Source organism: Urocitellus parryii, chromosome 1, assembly GCF_045843805.1.
Source record: "Urocitellus parryii isolate mUroPar1 chromosome 1, mUroPar1.hap1, whole genome shotgun sequence".
Lineage (NCBI taxonomy): Eukaryota > Metazoa > Chordata > Mammalia > Rodentia > Sciuridae > Urocitellus > Urocitellus parryii.
In genome coordinates, this window is record NC_135531.1 from 78149034 (window position 1) to 78169542 (window position 20509).

General features: G+C 35.4%; 1 long non-coding RNA gene across 4 annotated transcripts in view; it reads left to right on the top strand.

Moving 5' to 3' along the window:
• Nucleotides 1-20509, top strand: part of LOC144255745 (uncharacterized) — a 471309-nt gene that overhangs the window by 426853 nt on the left and 23947 nt on the right. The window contains exon 7 of one of the 4 annotated variants that reach the window (XR_013343912.1): nt 11830-11902. The exons of the other annotated variants lie outside the window; for them this stretch is intronic. This is a non-coding gene — a long non-coding RNA (uncharacterized LOC144255745). Of the gene's footprint in view, nt 1-11829; nt 11903-20509 lie in introns of those variants that run through there. 4 annotated transcript variants of the gene reach the window in all.

Genomic DNA, 20509 nt, shown 5'->3' on the forward strand with positions numbered 1-20509 from the left:
TGGAATGAATGAATGATGAAGTGAGTAAGTGAAGAAATTGGTGACTTAAAAAAAAAGTCTTGTCATAGAAATTCTAAGTAGATAAGGAATGAGTTCATCAAATGAACAAGCATGACTTCTTTCAAAGGGGAAAAATTTTTGTTTACTTCAGTTAAGAAGAATTTCTTATAGAAAAATTTCCCTAAAAGGAATGATGAAAAGATGTTAAATTTCTGAGTTTCAAAACAGCATAAATAGCCATCCAATAATGCCAGTGGAGGACTGGGGTGAAATTCTGTGGTAGAGCTCTTGCCTAGCATGCATGAGGCCCTGGGTTCAATCCCCAAGTTGAAAATAATTTTAACTGAATATTTTTTTCTGTTAATTTATGTGACTATGTGTATATGAATTCAATTTTGAATCCTCTTGGCATTGACTTAGGAAGAGTTATTAATTTTAATTAAGGAAGTATTTAAGCAGATTTTTATATTCTATGAATTTATTTTCCAGTTTATTTTTATTTTGCCTATATGCATATTTCACCAATGTGTAGTTATATTTACTACAATACATCTAGGAAATTGTGCATCTTAAGGGAACAAAATTTCTTTATGAAATTAGAGTGGAACAATATAAAAAGGAAAATGGCAGTTTCCAGTTATATTAAAATAATATTTCAAGGTCACCACAGGAGGCACACTGGGCATCACAGAAAAGCACTGTTAAGAAGATCCAAAGTGGTTTTCCTACAGATGAATGACAGATTGGGCTGCTCTCAGTGGGTAATGTTCAGCTGAGCCTGCATGTGATAAGTTTCCAGTGTGCATGGAACATGCTCCATTGACTTTTATCAGGTAACTAGACTCAATCAATATTTTTGACATATTGTTCTGATCAAAAGAAATGCTTTGACATCAAGTAAGAACCTTAAATGTAAAAATAATCCTCAAATATGTAGAACATTCCTGAGTCAAAGATGAAAAAAGTCAGGTGTCTACTCCTTCTGCCTAGCACTTCAGCCACACTGCCAAAAAGAGAATGTATGAATTCTTTAGATGACTCAAGATAAAAAATAAATAAAGAAAAGAAAAAAAAATAAAACATAGACACAATTTAATCTGGCCTTGATTAGTCCCAGTGAATAGGATTTTGGGATTTTGAACAATTCCCTTAAGATTTCTAGTATGTATCCATAGAAATGGTTTTTGGCTTTGTTTAATTCTCTAATATGCGCTCTCTCTCTCTCTCTCTCTCTCTCTCTCTCTCTCTCTCTCTCTCTCTCTCTCTCTCTTTTTCTCCTTCCCTCCATCCCCCCTCCCTCTCTCTCCCTCTGTGTGTGTGTGTGTGTATTTATTCCTAAACTGTAATATGAGATGGCTTTAATTACTGAGACTCTATTATGTGGCAGCTGTATCATTTATATTACTCCATTCATTTTGATAACATTCCCATAAGAAAAGAATTATCAGAATGATATCACAGACAAGGAAACCAAAGCCAAAGAGATTAAATAATCTTTTCAAGGTCTGAAACTGGGGAGTTTCTTAGGTTGGGTTTGGACCTAGATTCAAAGTTAATCCCTTTTTAAAAGAAAAAAAAATGGTACACTGCAACCAAGCATTTTGACACTCACCTATAATTCCAGCTGCTTAGGAGGCTCTGGCAGGAGGATTTCAAGACTGAGGCCAGCCTGGGCAACGTAGTGAGATCCTTTCAAAATAAAAAAAAAATTAAAAACAAAGTAGCTGGGGTTTTAGCACAGTAGTAGATCACTTGCCTAGCATATACACAGTAGCCTGGCTTTAGCACAGTAATAGATCACTTGCCTAGCATATCCACAGGTTCAATTTCCAGTAGTGGGAGGAAAAAAATGACATTGCTACTTTTAGGTTAGGGACTGTTAATAGTCCCAGCAGTATGATTTTATTTTCCAGGAGTTCAGTCATCTCACTATGCCTTAATCCTTATAATCAAAAGAAGCAATTCTGTGGCTGGCTGCCAGAGGCAGGGGTGCAGTCGTGATGATAGACATCAAGTTGTCCATCATTGAGTTGTCTATCCTGCACCCAGCACTATACTGAGCCTAATGGGACCTGCAAAACACTGAAAGATCTAGTCTCCTTCCCCAATAAATTACATTGAACAGAGATTGTTTCTTTTTTAAATTTCCCAAGTGTTTCACCAATGGCGATTGAAATGATTTTAGGTGGTCCACTGAACCCATATTAAGTAATCTTAAGTCTCAAAGAGCGATGCAGTGCCTTTTCTCTCTCCAGTAACAATAACTATCAAGGAGAATGGCTCAGTTTGGCGCTTGTGTGCTTTTAAAACTGCTGCTAACCTCTTTTGCCAATAAAATAAAAGGAAGCATTTGGCTCAGACCTTTGGCAAGCAATCAACAAAGCATTTATTTTATTGGTATCCTTTATTAGTGACAATTGGTACTAATTTTTCATTTGTGATGGTGATATAAATTTTTCTAAGTTAATTTAAGGTAAAAGTGAGTCAGTTAAAATATTTTTTAAATAATAGTATAGAAATATATCAATAATGCATATTGAATAGTAATACAAAAATATGGCAAGAAAGTCAAACCTGGAAGATGAATGATTTGAAATACTACCAAAAAGAACAGGCAGGGTCTAGGCAGTCTACCCTGTATTCTCTCCTGGAGCAGGCTTGGCCCCAGCTCAATTACAAGGAAAGGCTGTCTCTTATTTCTTCTATGAAGAATGAATGGAAGTGAAATATTCTTTTCTGTAGAACAGAAATTTGTGAACCAAAAATTATTCATGTAGGCCTCATTCTCAGTAATTAGATGCTATCATAAAAAAACAGTGGACAGTAAGTGATTTTTCTTTCCAGGAAAACTATAAATAATCTTTGGAAATAAAACCAAGTTGTTTCTAACAAGATAAAGATAATAAACCTTGACATCATGGTTCCAGTAATTAAGAGTTTCATTAGGGAAGATTAAACAAGAATAAGCAGGTAATACATTTGCTATTTAGTTGCAAGAACTAAGGAGGGCTATGCATCTTGTACAACCTTTCTCTTTATAATGCAAATACGGAATCATAAGAACTTTCTTGCCCAGTGTTGACTGAGATGTATGCTCCTTATGAAGCAAAAATCCCAAATCCAAAGCTTTATTATTTTGTCCCATTATCTAGCTTTATACACCTTGTATGTGGGGACACTCCTACAACAGTTCCTAGAGGGTGGAATTTGTCTCTCTGCTATTGGAACATGGGATAAATGGTCCCTGAAAATTTGCTAATTGAATTAATAAAGGCTGACACTTAAGCTCCTGAAACTGATTTATGTAATCATTCCTGAGAGATATCCTTTCATAATGTCTTTTGCCTTTCCCCAAGTTCTAAAACAGACCTTACAATATGACTTGACACTATCTTGATGCATCAATTTGTCACTATGAAAATTAACAAATAAATCTCAATTATACAACTTCTGATATCTGGGGTGCTAGGAGAGTTTCATGAAGTTGTTTACCCATGCTAAATGGCCTCAGGTGAACTAACTGTCATATATATATACTGTGTGTGTGTGTGTGTGTGTGTGTGTGTGTGTGTGTGTGTGTGTATAACCAGGTATTGAACCCAGGGGTGCTATGAGCCACATCCCCAGCCATTTATTGTCATCGGGGATAATAAAAGACAGGGTCTCACTAAATTGCTTAGGGCCTTGCTCAGTTGCTGAGGTTGACTTTGAACTCAGGATCCTCCTGCCTCTGCATCCTAAACTGCTGGGATTATAGGGGAGTACCACCACTCCCGGCAAATGGTCCAAACTCTTGGCAATATTTTATATTTATCTTTATCTACCCTTTTTGCAAGATTGTCAGTTGTCATTATGGTTCACCATCAAGGTACCTGATTTTGGCAACTTCATTTAGAACTTCTGGAAAATGAAGGGCCCCGGAGAGGCAATGGGAAAACTCTTCTATGACATTATCCCTGCAGCATAAGCATAATACATAGGCTTTATGATACCTACTTTAGCTACTGAGAACGAAGTTCTGTACTTCCTTCCCAGGCATGGCCCACATAGTCATGGTTTCTAGACAAATGATCTCTGAACAAATGAGATGCTTGTGTAAAGAATACATACAACCTAACCCTATTTTAAAGCACATTAATTTTTCAGTTTGAATTCATTCCTGTTTCAAATTATTTTGCCAGGAAGAGACTATTCTGCCCAAATATTTCATTCAGAAACTATGAAGGTCTTTATGTTCAGATCTCCATGTATCCTGCTGACACATTTCATTTTGGCAGAGGATGTTCATCTTTCAAAGTTTTGATTATCATTAAAACAAAAATCAAACTTCCGTCAACAAAGGCAACATACTAACTCCCACCAGTGAGTTAGGCTTCTACCATGGAGACATTCTTGATCCTTTCTTGGTGGTGAGTTTTGATGGCTATCCTGGCCCTATTACATGTGGGGAATTCTTGCTGTGGCCCTCAGTGTCCCACAGAGTTTGACTCATGCTCACTTCTCTTCTAAGACCATCTCATGCTCTCTCGCCTGGCTCAGGGTCTCCCAGGCAGGTGGGCCTCCTTCCATTAGGGCTTTCACAATGCCAACCCTCTGTCCTTTCAGGACCTCTGTTGTGCTGTTCCCATTGCCCACATCCCTCTCTCCTCTGGCTTTTCACACAGCTTCACTATCACCCCCCCCACCGCCATCACAGAGGCCTCCTTTGAACAGTTATTGAAATTCAATCTTCCTTACAGATTAATTTCTCTTGTTATGTATTTTTTTTCCTCCATGGTTTTACCATAGCTTAAAATTATTTGTGTTGGTTTGTTCCTTTTTTCTGTCTCTTCTTTTATACTTTATGGTTCCTGATGGCAAACCCTGGGTCTACTCAAAGACCATTCTGTCTCACAGTAGGCCTTCAACCAGTGTCAAAGACCAGTGTCTCACAGTAGGCCTTCAACCCATGCTAGTGCAAAGAAGGCAGGATGATGCCTCTGGGCTCCTGAAAAGTGAGTTCATGAGGGAAGAATGGAGAAGGAGCTCACTTGGGAGATAGAAATGATGACAAAAAAAATCCCAATGTATTCAAAAATGAAAACATATGAGGAAAGAGAGCAGAGCATAAGGTGACAGAGGGAACCACCCTCATTCTTAGTGTTTGGAGGATGACAGGAAAGAGTGGGAAATCTGTTGACCTGGAGAAGGGGCAACACAGGCTTCCTAAAGATGGTGGATGGGACTTGGCATCAATCAATGTTTGCCATGAAGAAATAAGAAGCCAGTATGGCCACAGATTGACTTTTTTTTTTCAATAGAAGATAGAGATCTAAACTTCTATATTAATTCTGGTATCTAATATGAATTCTATGATGTAAATTTCTATATGAATGCTGACTATAATACTGGAAACTAACTCAAGTTTTTTTTTAAAAAAAATTAGGAGTCAATATTTACTGAGTTAGACATACCTATCTGAGTTTTCATTGTGTGATCCATGCTTTCATGAAAATCTTTATTTCCTTTACAGGTTTTCCTAGAGGCAAAACCTGTTAAAAATATTTAATAACTCCCAGCATCCCTTCCCACCATTTGTAACTCAAATGGCTTAATATTCAACTTTTCCAAGAAAAGCAAATACCATTGCTTTGAGTTCCAAGTTCCAAATCCATCTTTGTCTCCAAATCTCTCTTTAATATACCTTGCTTATTTTATTCATTATGTATAGCCCACACCCAGCACCGGGGATAAAATTGTAAATAATACATACATGTACTTGCCCTCCTTGAACTTCTGTGTCATGGCAGACGTAGAGAGATGGACAGCAGTTAGAAGCTACCACCCAGAGCTTATTAGTGCTTGCCATGATTTCTCCTTCTCCATCATTCCTCATACCAGATCAATCCTTGAGTCAAACAGATTCTCAGATCTCTAAAAGCTTTCCACTCATTTTTTGCTTTATACCCACTGCTATTGCTAAAGCCCAAGTAAATATAGATTTTACATAAAGAAGCAAAACAGCATTCTAATTCACCTCCTTCTTTTTGTCCTTTGGCCACCTGCCACAGTCCACCTTCAACATAATGGCCAGCATGATCCCCTTTAAAAACAAGTTGGATCATGTCACATCTCTACTCAAAACTCTTCAACAGTGTCCTGAGTAAAGTTCTTTCATTGACCTTCAAGGTCCTAGATCTGACCTCATACACTCTCTTACTGTGTTCTGCCTCACCGACATGATTTCAGCCATCCTGGCCTCCTCAAACACAAACACACCTACCTCAAGGCCTTTGACCTTGCTCTTTTCTGCCTAGGATAGTCTTCTCCCAGATGTCCCAGCAGCTTGCTTTCTTGTTGCCTTTAGGTGTCTACTCAGATGTCATTCTGTCACCACAGCCTGCCCTATGCACTTTACAGAACGTAGCAGCACCTCTCCCTGTGTTGTTCACTCCTTATTCTGCTTCACTTTTCTCCAGCACACTTGGTGCTCTCTTACAAACTATTTAGTTATGTGTTTATTCACTTATTGTCTATACCCATCATTGGAACATAAGCTCCAAGAGGACTGGATTGGAATACTAAGCAGTGTCTCTGTGTAGGCACATTTAATGTTATCCTGAAGGGTAAGTAGGACATGCCAGGCTGTAGTGGACTGGTGTGTGTGTGCATGCATGTGTGTACACATGTGTATAAGAAAGTGTGTGTGAATGTGTTAAGGCTTGGAGGCAAAGGAGAGCACAATGGCTTTGAGGATCTGAAATGTATCTGAGCTATACCTGCATGACACCAACAAAAATGAATGAAATGAGACAGAATTAAATAATTCAATAACAAGAGTTTAGAACTATGGAAAACTTGGGTACTTGCATTCTTGGATACTCACTAGTACAGGAATGCTGGACTTGTATTACCAGATCTTTTGATTTTTTAAGACAAACTGGATTTTGACGATTCCAAACAAAACATGTCCATAGCAGGCACACTCCGAACAATTAACTTTCAACCTCTGACGCCCACAGTAAGATACAAACTTTTAGCCTCAATGCCTATCTTCTATACCTATTGCTTCAATGCTGTTGAACTCAATAGTAGTATTCATACCTACACAACTTAATACAAGTGAATATTCTCAAAATTTTTACTCTCTTTTCCCTTTTTTTCTGATCAAGTTTATTATTGCTGTTGTTGTTTTATTTTTAAGAGAGCAGGTGGCCCCTGTCTTCCTGAATTCAATATGGATTGTCACTCCCCTCTCCTTGGAAGCTACCACTCCCTGTAAAGCAACTCTGTTGGAACTCACACTTGACCAGAGTCACATTGGCAGGCGGCTATAATTTTTCTGTTCTGGGTTTATAACTCTTTTGTACAACTTGTAGTTAGGTTTTAAAACTTAATGCAAAAATTATCCTTTTTGTGTTCCTGATTTTTTTGCTTTGAAAAATTGACAAAGGATGATGTATGTTTTCATAAAAGGAAATTGTCAAGATAAGTTTGTCACTCCCTGTTTTCATAGGCTAATGATTTTCCCAGTTTGTTGTCATCTAGAACAAGGGTTAGCAAACATGGCCTAGGGGCCAGATCTGTCCAGTCACCAATTTTTGTATAGTCTCATATCTAATAATGGTTATTATAGTCTTAAATAGTTGGAAAACATTGGAAGAATAATAATATTTTGTAACCCAGGAAAAATCTAATAAATTTTATATTTCAGTATCCATAAATAAAATTTTATTGGAAAGTGACCACATTCATTTGTTTTTGTGTTATCTCTGGCTGCTTTTGTACTACACTGGCATATTTGGGTAGTTGCAAATGATACCCATGTGACATACAAAGTTTAAATATTATCTGGCTCTTATGGAAACTTAGATATACAGAAATGATTATTAGACATTGGGATTTGAGGGATCAGTAAAATTTGAGGGTGAGGAAGAAGGATGAACTTATAGTCGCCAATGTTGAGTCTTTTGCCAAGTAAACAAATCTTATTCTTTGTCATCATCAGAATTTAATAAGAGTAACATTTTTATAGCTCAAAGAAATAAGAATGGACATGATATCAGAAAAGGGGTAATATTGTACAGTAAAGAGCACAGGATTTTAAAGTTCATTCTAACTGGTTATCCAAACCAGGAGCCAGTCTTCTCTATGTTGGGGAGATGGGCCTCATTGCTTAACCTTTTTAATTTTTTTGATTTAAACTCTTTAGGGATATCACGAGAATTTTTGGAATTACCTTTTCTTTAGCATTATTTCATTAATCTACCAAGTTTCTAGGTTTTCCTATTTTCCTACACCACCCTCATCCAGGTCACACCTCAGATCTCACACTGCTGAGAAGACACAATTGCAACATTAATTGTATGCCAGTTTTTGGCATTTAGCATAATTAAAAAATTATTCCTCTCAGTTATTTATGCATTCTAAGTACTAAGTTCATCTTAATGTCCTTGAATGTGATTTGAAGCTATCAACAATTTGTAATTTTTTTTTCACATTTTGATGCCTAATGTGATGCCAAGAATAACGTGAGTCTTCCTGTACTATATATAGTCTCCTTAACTGAGCACTGTCCCTTTTGCTTTGTCCATGGAAAAACCTGAGTTTGAGAACAAAATTAAACCATCAGTCTTTTCTACTTACCAGAAATAAATGGCTGCTTCCCTGGGCTAGTTAGGGTGGTCCTGTCTTGGGAATGCAAACATGGAAGCATGCCTGTTTCTGCTAAGGAGATTACATCTCTTTTTATGTAATTCATTTCTCTTATGATTTCATAATGTAATATTGATCACAACGTCAGGAACATTAAGACCATGTGGCATGAAGTCAATCCAGGTCCCTATCTAGTGGGGCACTTGATTAATAAACGCTGTGATCCTTCAGAAATAATATGAAGAGAAGAAAATCAACAGTGTATGTTAGACTATATAATTTTCTTGCTTAGCAAAAATAGGCCATGATAGCTCCTTTAAAAAATTAGCTAATTACAGGATTCAGCTCCTTAAGCTTTAATTCTGCCAAGAGAGGACCAGGGAGCCCTGAGAACTCCCATGGAGTTTTCTCTCTCCCTCTCTGCTGGAGCTAGCCCTTCAGAGTAATTAAGAAATAATTTCAGTGTAGCCACACATGTAGGCAATCAGATCCAATATAGGAAACACCTGCTTTTACTTCAATTCTGGCCTGCTTACTAATCGGGCATATTTGTCTTGGGACATTGTGTTTGCTTGTGTAATTGTGCGTAGCACATTTTCAGATTTTACCACAGATGGATCCAGAAAGCAGTTCTGAGTGAGTGTGTCTGGGTAAGTGAGATACAAACAGCCTCGCTCATCTTCTGTCCAAATAGACGTAAGCAGAGTGAGGCCTTGCCCTCCCCTCTGCCCACACCAGGCAGCGCAAACAGGAAGTAGTCAGTGAACAGCTTGATCTTTGCAGGCTTAGCAACCAGGTTGCTTTTGTTTGGTTAACAATTCCAGACACATGCAGTCAAAAGGAGTAGAAAACACACAGGTTGACAGCTAGATGATAAAAACACTGACAAGTAACTCTGATGTCACAGAACTAGAAGAGGCTCTGATCCAGGGGAGGACATGCTTCCAGCTTTGGAGTTTCATTTCATGTTAGCTACACTTTAGCAGGTATTTTAATGACATAACCCAGAAAAAGGATTTTATGGGAGTCACAAAACAATGGGAAGAGTTGCTTGAGGACATGAGGAAAATAGAGACAGAAGAATTGCAAGGGAATATGGTTAGAAAAGAAAGAACACTCCAAAGCAATGCATTAGAATTGAAAATAGCATTCAATAGATCTGTGCATCTAAATTGAAATGGAGAACAGAGACAATGAGATGGAAAAAGTTATACTAGCATAAAGTACTTGTGTATTTATGGTAAAAGTATATTTAGGGCTCACATGTTTCTCCATTTTATACTTTGAGTTGTCAGAAGTGTATAAAAAAATTAACCATATTAATGGTTTCTGTATAAACTATATGTCTGTGCGTAATTTTTAGATAATAGTTTTATTTTTTAATTACATATGGTCACATAACTTTGCAACTATCACCACTACCTAATTTAAAGCATTTTGTCATTCCCCCTATAAATACCTCTTGTCCATTAGCAACCTCTCTTTCTCCTTTTCCCCAGCCTCAGGCAACAATGATCTGCTTTCTGTTCCCATCTTTATGGTTTTGTCCATTGTGGAAACTTCACACGAATGGAGTCATACAGTATGTGACCTTTGTGTCTAGCTTCTTTTCCCAGTGTAATATTTCCCTGTTTCCTTCATATTGAGCATGTATCATTACATCATTCCATTTTCTGGATATCTTTCATTTTGTTTATCTGTTCATTAGTTAATGGATATTTGAACTGTTTCCACTTTTTGGCTATTACAAATAATGTTACTATAAATATCCATATACAAGTTTTTGTATGGGCATACATTTAAAATATCTTGGATATACCAATGAAATTGATGGATCATAAAGCATTTCTATTTTTAATGTTTTGGGGAATTTCCCAGAACTGTATCCAAAGTGACTGAGCCATTTTTCATTTCCATCCGAAAGGTATGAGGCTAATTCCTCTACATCTTCACCAACACTGTTATTGTCCATCTTTTTAAATGTGGCCATCCTATTTAGAACTAATTAGATAGAATGATTCTGAGATGACTCTCCAGAATGGACTAGTAAGGTAGAACAGAACTGGGTCTTTCAACTAGTTTTAACCATCCAATTTATATATTTTGGGCTTCAGACTAAATTAAGAATATACATCTTATTTTAATTTGGGAGTCGTTTTACCCTCTCAACCATCAGCCAGTGCCTCAGTGACTATCACATAGGTGATGTTTTAATCCTTTTCATGGACATAATATATACATGCTTTTATTTGCAAAGTCAAATTTTGTGTTACATGTGTACACCAAAGTCAAGACGTGTGTGCATACATTGAGTGATTAAATCCCAGCTTGAAGTAGATAAGCATTCCACTTTCTGAAGCATAACAAACACACACTGTTTACTGATCAAACAGTATCACAGGTAGACAACACTAATAATGGCTGATGAGGCCTTTACCTAAGGGAGGTACAATGGAGCAGCACAGCATGAGGTCTTGAAAAGACTCCTGGCCTGCAAATCAGGGCATCTGGATTCCTGTTCTGTTTAAAACAAAACAAAACAAAACAAAACAAAGACAAAACAAAACACTCTACCCAATTCTGTTGTCCAGCCCCTAATCTTCTCAACCAGGTTAATTATGGCTCTTATTTGCTTATCACAGACTTCATGTACTTATTGTACAGTGCACTCAAAAGATTTTCCATTACTGCCTCATTAGTCAATTACTTTTAGTCCCTAGAATGTAAGTTGCATGAGGTCAGGAGTTCTCTCTGTTTTGTCTATCATTGTGCTTGCAGCGCTTTAGCCTAGCACTTAGCATGAATAGCTGTTCATTAAATATGCACAAAAATGCACAAATCACTCAACAATAGTCTCAAATGAATATAAGCGTGGATGATTATTTGTCTAAATAATATATTTTTTTTGCAGATAAGAATCCATATTATAAAATATAAGATGGGAATATTGGTAGTATACTCTGTTATTATGAGAATTTTATTAAATATAAATTGAGATACTTAAATTTGTGGCACATAGAAAACAACAAATATTCATCATTGTCTTTTTAATTCTCATTCCTAGATATCAATTTAAAAATACAAGTTTGAAAAGGTTGCATGAAATTCTCCTTATCTCCTAGTCAAATATTCTGATAACATATTTATTTGCATGATAAACCAAATCCATGGTGTTTATGAATATTCCATTTCTAGGGCAGGTGGCATGATGTTCCAAGGAGGATGTTACATAGGAGCTTGATGACAATGGAACTCTTCAAGTCTACAGGTTTTCTTTATCTTTCTTTTGCCTTCTTTTATCATTTGACTTTGATCATGAAATTATACAATTTCATTCATGGAGATAAAATTACTCTTAATAAACAATATTCTTCTCTAGATCATTTGTGATTTGAAATTCAGCTTTATTTCTCATACACTGATGGTGCACAGTGAAATATTAGAGGAGGTTTAGGAAAGTTTCAGGAAATATCAAGTGTCCTTTTCAGTGAAATCAAATCCTGTACACTGGTTGCTTTTTGATTTAGAAAAGATCATCATCCTGCACCATTTAAAATTCCCAAAGTTACCTTCAGAGCACACTGCTCCTTTGGGAAACCAGTTGTTGGAAAACCACAGGTCCCTTCTGTTTTCTTAATTGTGCTCTGAAACTCTAAACTTGATTTCTGGATCTTATCCAGGAAGGGAAGGTTATATTAGTTCCTGCTGTACTGAAAGTGTATATATATTCTTTATATTTATATATATTTTATATTTATATATACATATTTTAATAGTGTTTTACACATACACACACACACACTTAAAACCCCCTTTTAGAGAAAATAGCTGTTCCTCAGATTCAATCCATTAATTTGTATTACAGGACTATCTAAATGCCTTTGTCAGTCAAACTTGGATGACCAAGCATAGGTCACATGATTTTAACTCACCCCATGGATAACTTTCACTCCCCTCCATCCTTCTTTGTGCTTCTTCTTCCTTCATTTTCCTGTACAAAACCTAACTCTTCATGTCTATAGGTTTCCTTTGACTTTCTTTTGCCTTCTGTTATCACTTGGCTTTCATTTTGCTTATATCTTTTATTTGTTTTCTGAATCCTTTTCTCTTTAACCACTCTATTTGGTCCTGAAGACACAGATTGATAGAATCAGAAGGAAAAAGTAGAAGAAAAATCTGGAGGAGGAGCTAGAAGGAAAGAACAAAATACTGATTTAAAAGGATAAAATAAAAGAGAGACAGGCTCCCCAAAATACTTTGAAAAACATGTATGATACATTTTCTGGAAGGACTAGATTTAAAGGTGTTTTTTTTTTTCTTTTCAATAGTACCCAGGTTAAATGTTTTCAATGTTTATTGACATTGAAAAAGTACTACAGAAAGTGTTCTAGCAAAAGAAACATGCTACTTAGCCCTTTAATAAACTTATCTAGGGTGTTTCCCTTGCATTATTACTTAGGAGTTCTTTTGTTTGACAACAACAACAACAGCAACAAAATAACAGTATTTACTGTTCCTGATGTATTTGAATAGGGCTTCAAATAAAGAGTAGTTATGTAATTGAATTCAAGGGCCATACCTAATATACATATAAAAAGAAAAATTTTAGTAAAAGTCCTGGGTTACCCATAGCCCATTCTTACATAAAATGTCAGTATACTTGAAATTTCCCCAGCTAAAATTTCAGTCAGGTCAAGGAGCATTTAACCAAAATACCACTGAGCAAATAACATATTGCATGGCTTTGAGCCATTTGCAGGCCAAATGCTTAATACTCATGAATGAATCTTGGTTGGAAAGACAGAAAGAAGGAACTTTAAAAAAAAATTTTCTTTTTCAAATACCCCATTCATTGTGAAACATAACAACAAAAATTACCTATTCCAAAAAAAAGTGAATAAGCGTAAATTAATAGCTTCATGTATATTTGTAAATAGTTGGGCAGTGAGTATATAGTTCAAGAAACAAACATTGTCAGCTGTAGACTTATAGAAATATTGATGCCCAGTATCCAAGTTTTCTCAACTTCTTCAGGAGTGGTGTAGTTCTTTCCCACCCTTTACTGTTTCATTTAAATTTTAGAAATATATTTTCATGTTATAACACAAATCCTACTAGGATTTTGATGACGATTGCATTGGATTTATAGAATAGTATGGGCAGAATTTACTTCTTTGTAATATTAAGTCTTCTGGTCTTTCAAGAGAGTATTAATTACTTATTTAGGTCAATTATTGATTTGCTGTTTCTCATGAAGTTTTATAATTTTATCTGTAGACGTCCACTATATCTTTTGGCAGATTTTTTTCAATATAGGTGATGTTTTATAATATCGTAAATGCTCTCTTTAATTAAATTATAGTCTTTTTATATTTTTCATTTAGAAATAAAATTCATTTTTGTATATTGATTTTTATCCTGAAAAGTTTCCCAGTTTTTTATTTTTTGGTACCAGGGATTGAACCCAGGGGAGCTTAACAAGGTGGCTGGAGGTGAGCCACATCCCCAGCCCTTTTTATTGTTTATTTTGACACAGGGTCTCATTAAGTTCTTATGGCTTCACTAAGTTGCAGAAGCTTGCTTTGAACTTGAGACCCTCCTGCCTCAGCCTCTTAAGCTGCTGGGAATTATAGGTGTGCACCACTGTGCCCAGCTTTCCCTGTTATTTTTAATTCTTACTGTAGATTCATTTCAAGTTTTTATTATATAAAACATACATCCATAAATAATGATAATTTTATCATTTTAAAAAACTTTTCTTTTTAAATTCTTTTTTTCTCTTTTTCTTTTGCCTTCCAGCATGAGCTGGGACATCCAGTGCAATGAGAAATCGCAGCATTAATGGCCATTAACCATTCATGGCTAACACGAATAACCATCCTGTCTTGAAATGCAAACTTTTGATATTTTTACCACTGAGCACAATGTAATGTGGTAGTCAAAAATACTCTTTTTCCAATTTAGGACATTTAATTTTATCCTCAGCTTGCTATGTGTTTTTTTTTCTTTAAATCAAGATGGAGATTGAACTTTAACAAGATCCAGGTACCTAGGTGTTCATTGTTAACTGAATTTTCATTGCTTCTAGGCCTTTTTACTGAATGGAGCTAGGAAATATAGGAACAGATAATCTCTCTCTCTCTCTCTCTCTCTCTCTCTCTCTCTCTCTCTCTCTCTCACACACACACACACACACACACACACAAATCTTATTTCTATATCCATCCATCTGTGTATGTGTGTGTGTGTGTGTGTGTGTGTGTGTGTGTGTGTGTGTGTATCCATGAGTTCATAACTGCCATGTCCAATTCCAATCCAATCCCCCAGGATTCCTTCTAGCCTTCCTCCTCTATTTGTAATTTCTTTCGCCAGAAAGAGACATCTGCATCTCATTACCCATAATATATTTACTTGTTTTCTCAGCTGTAGAGTACAAATATAGTTTTGGAATTTCTAACACATAGCCCTGTGAAAAACAAATTCATGTACACCATGCACCATTCATGTACAGTTCTTTTTATCCTCATACTTAGAGTTATTGTGAAAATATTGTTTTACAGCAGTATTCGGGTTTGTTCTTATCTTTCCCCAACCTTCTTCAGCATGATTAGAATGTTAATTTGTATTCAGTTAGGTACATTTGTTATTATTTGTATTCCATTAGGGTTAAGTTCACTTCTAGATGAATTTAATTTCTAAAAATTTGAAATACAATAAAATTTTGAAATAAAATAAAATGGATATGAAACATGACTGTCAGTCAGTTTTCTACGACTATAACACATACCTGAGATAACCAACTTATAAAAAGAAAAGGTTTATTTTCATTCACAGTTTTAGAGGATTCAGTCCATGATTGATTGGGCCCTGATGCTTTTGGGCCTGTGGTGAGGCCTCACATTGGGCAGAAAGCAAGCATGTGGTACAACAAAGCCAGTCACCTTGTGGTCAGGAAGTCAAAAAGACAAAATTACATATAAGAGGTTGTGAGGGGAATGGGAAAATAAACAAGGAGAGAAATGAATTACAGTAGATGGGGTAGAGAGAGAAGATGTGAGGGAAGGGGAGGGGGGATAGTAGGGGATAGGAAAGGTAGCAGAATACAACAATTACTAATAGGGCATTATGTAAAATTGTGGATGTAACCGACTGCAATCTGCATTTGGGGTAAAATTGGGAGTTCATAACCCACTTCAATCTAATGTATGAAATATGATATGTCAAGAGCTTTGTAATGTTGTGAACAACCAATAAAAAAATAAACAAATGTTTCTTAAGTTAAAAAAAAAAAGAATAAGAGAAAAGTACTTGGGTCCCACTGTCTCTTTCAGGTCACATCCCCTGCAAGGACCTAATGACTTCCCACTAAGCCCCACTTCTTAAAGCCCCACCAGCTCCCAGTATGCCATCCTAGACACTAAGATTTCATCATCTGGGCCTCTGAGGGACACTCAAGGTCCAGATTACAGCAATGACAATAGTTCCAAAAGTAGAACTGTATGTAAAGGGTACACAGTTCCTTTTTTAATACTCTCAATCCTGCTACTCATTTCCATACTTTATAGATAAACTATCTCATTACTCTCTATTTTATCCTTCCAGGATTATTTTTTTTACATAAATGAGCAGATAAATGTATTTTGATTTATATCCATCATTTTAAAAAATAGCTTACCATAGATTATTATTATTATTTTGCTTTATTTTTACACTTAATGATATTCTGGAAGCCAATTCTTATCAATTCACAAACATCTTCCTGGTCCATTTTATTACTGCTACATAGTAACCCACGATTTATTCAAGGACTCTTCTTTACATAGACATTTATATCCGTAATATTTTAAAATGCAAACAGTGCAACAATAAGTAACGTTGTACATGCATGTTTATATTGTTGGAGCTATACATTTCTAGGAGTGAAATTTCCTTATCAAAAGCAAGTCCAAGGGTTGGGTTGTGGCTCAGTGATAGAGCTCTTGCCTTGCATGCATGAGGTACTGGGAACAATCTTCAGCACTATATAAAAATAAATAAATAAAATAAAGATATTGTGTCCATCTACAACTTAAAAATATATATTTTTTTAAAAAATAAGTCCATACACAGTTTTGCTAGAAATCGCCAAATTGTTTCACAATAATGGTACCAGTTAACATGTAGAGCAATAATGTGTTGCTGTACACTGCTTCACTATAAACTAGCTAAAAGAATTTGCTGTCATGAATTTTAATAGTTTCTTCTCTAATAGACAAGAAGTGTCATCTCAATGTTTTAAATTTTATTATTCTGATTATTAATAATTTTGAGTCTTAAGAAATATGCTTAAGGACTATTTTATACCTTTGTATCTGTGAACTATATTTCATGTTTTTTTTTCCACTTACTGTTAGCTTTTGCATCTTTGTTCCCCAGGTTTTAATAGTTCTTTGTACATTAAGGATGTTAGTCTTCAGCCTGTGATATATATCGAAATGCATTCTCTTAGTTTGTCAGTTATCTTTTGACTTTGTTTATGGTGTCAAACACAAATATTTGTTGTTGCTGTTTTTATTGTCAAATAAAACAGTTTTTTGGAGGAGGTGTCATTAAATATTTTTCCGTGTTTTTAAATATTTTATTCTAATTTGTTATGTATGACAGCAGAATGCATTACAATTCATATTACATATATATTGCACAATTTTTCATATCTCTGCTTGATATAAAGTATATATTCACACCATTCCTGTCTTCTTCATACATGTACTCAGGGTAGTGATGTCCATCTCATTACACCATAATTTTTTTAACCCCTTTGCTCCCTTCCTCTTCTTTCCTCCCCTTTACCCTATCTAAAGTTTTTCTAATCTAATCATGCTCCACCTCCCAATACCACTAAGAATCAGCCTCCTTATATCAGAGAAAACATTTGGAATTTGCTTTTTTGGGGGGATTGACTAACTTCACTTAGCATTATTATATCTTCCAACTCCATCCATTTATCTGCAAATGCCATGATTTTATTCTCTTTTATTGCTGAATAATATTCCATTGTGTATATATACCACATTTTCTTTATCTATTCATTACCTAGAAGAGCATCTAGGTTGGTTCCACAGTTTAGCTATTATGAATTGTGCTGCAATAAACACTGATGTTAATTGGAGCTGTGTCCCTGCAGTATGCTGTTTTTAAGTACTTTGGGTATAGACCGAGGAGTGGAATAGCTGGGTCAAATGGTGGTTCCATTCCCAGTTTTCCAATGAATCTCCATACTGCTTTCCATATTGGCTGCACCATTTTGCAGTCCCACCAGCAATGTATGAGTGAGCCTTTTCCCACACATCCTTGCCAATACTTACTGTTGTTTGTATTTTTAATAGCTGTCATTCTGACCGGAGTGAGATGAAATCTTAAGTAGTTTTGATTTGCATTTCTCTACTTGCTAGAGATGTTGAACATTTTTTCATATATTTGTTGATTGATTGTATATCACCTTTTGAGAAGTGTCTGTTCAGTTCCTTGCCCCATTTATTGATTGGGTTATTTGTTTTTTGGAGTTTAGCTTTTTGAGTTCCTTGTATACCGTAGAGATTAGTGCTCTATCTGATGTGTGAGGGGTAAAAATTTGCTCCCAAGATATAGGCTCTCTATTCACCTCACTGATTGATTCTTTTGCTGATAAACAGCTTTTTAATTTGAATTTATCCTATTTATTAATTCTTGATTTTAATTCTTGCACTATAGGAATCTTGTTAAGGAAGTAGGGACCTTATCTGATATGTTGGAGACTTGGGCCTACTTTTTCTTCTATTAGACACAATGTCTCTGTTTGATTCCTAGGTCCTTGATCCACTTTGAGTTGAGTTTTGTGCATCGTAAGAGTTAGGGATTTAATTTCATTTTGTTGCATATGGATTTCCAGTTTTCCCAGCACCATTTGTTGAAGAGGCTATCTTTTCTCCAATGTATGTTTTTGATGCATTTGTCTAATATAAGATAACTGTAATTGTGTGGGTTAGTCTCTGTATCCTCTCTTCTGTACCATTTGTATACCTGCCTATTTTGGTGCCAATACCATACTGTTTTGTTACTATTGCGCAGTAGTATAGATTAAGGTCCAGTATAGTAGTGATGCCACCTGCTTCACTCTTCTTGCTAAGGATTGCTTTAGCTATTCTGGGTCTCTTATTTTTCCAGATGAATTTCATGATTACTTTTTCTAATCCTATGAGGAATGTCATTGGGATTTTGATTGGAATTGCATTAAATCTGTATAGTGCTTTTGGCAATATGGTAATTTTGACAATGTTAATTCTGCCTATCCAAGAACAGGGAAGATCTTTCCATCTTCTAAGGCTTTCTTTAATTTCTTTCTTTAGTATTCTTTAGTTTTTATTGTAGAGTTCTTTCACCTCTTTTGTTAGGTTGATTCCCAAGTATTTTTTTTTTGAGGGTATTGTAAATTGGTTAGTTTTCCTCATTTTCCTTTCAGAGGATTTGTCACTGATATACAAAAATGCCTTTGTTGTATCCTGCTACTATGCTAAATTCAGTTTTCTGGTGGAATTTTTTGGGTCTTCTAGGTGTAGAATTATATCATCAGCAAATAGTGCTGATTTGAGTTTTTCTTTTCCTATCCGTATCCATTTCATTTCTTTTGTCTGTCTAATTGATCTGGCCAGTGTTTCAAGAACTATGTTAAATAGAAGTGGTGAAAGAGGGCATCCCTGTCTTGTTCCAGTTTTTAGAGGGAATGCTTTCAATTTTTCTTATTTAGAATGATGTTGACCTAGGGCTTAGCATAGGTAGCTTTTACAATGTTGAAATATTCTTGATTTTAATTCTGTTTAAAACTGTTGTCCATAGTTTTTCTAGTGTTTTGAACATGAAAGGGTGCTGTATTTTGTCAAATGCTTTTTCTGCATCTATTGATATGATCATGTGGTTCTTATCTTTAAGTCTACTGATATGATGAATTACATTTATTGATTTCCATGTGTTGAATCAACCTTGCATCCTGCGATGAACCCCACTTGATCGTGGTGCACTATCTTTTTGATATGTTTTTGTATTCAATTTGCCAGAATTTTATTGAGAATTTTTGCATCTATGTTCATTAGAGATATTGTTCTGAAGTTTTCTTTCTTTGATGTGTCTTTGCCTGGTTTTGGAATCAGGATGATATTGGTCTCATAGAATGAGTTTGGAAGTGCTCCCTCTTTTTCTATTTCCTGAAATAAATTGAAGACTATTGGTATCAGTTCTTCTTTAAAGGTCTTGTAGAACTCTGCTGTGTATCCATCTGGTCCCTGGCTTTTCTTGGTTAGTAGGCTTCTGATGATGTCTTTTATTTCTTCACTTGAAATTGATCTGTTCAAATTGTGTATATCATCCAGATTCCATTTGAGCAAATCATATGACTCTAGGAATTTGTCAATTCCTTTAATATTTTCTGTTTTATTGGAGCTCAGTTTTTCAAAATAATTTCTAATTATTTTCTGTATATCTGTAGTGTCTGTTGTGATATTTCCTTTTTCATCACATATGTTAGTAATTCGAGTTCTCTCTCTCCTTTTCTTCATTAGCATGGCTAAAGGTTTGTCAATTTTATTCATTTTTTTTCAAAAAACAAACTTTTTGTTTGTTAATATTTTCAATTCTTTCTTTTGTTTCAATTTCATTGATTTTAGCTCGAATTTTAATTATTTCCTGTCTTCTACTGCTTTGGGTGTTGATTTGTTCTTCTTTTTCTAGGGCTTTGAGATGTAAAGTGAGGTCACTTATTTGTTGACTTTTTCTTCTTTTAAGGAATGAACTTTATGCAATGAACTTTCCTCTTAGTACTTCCTTTATAATGTCCCAAAGATTTCAATATGTTGTATCTGTTCTT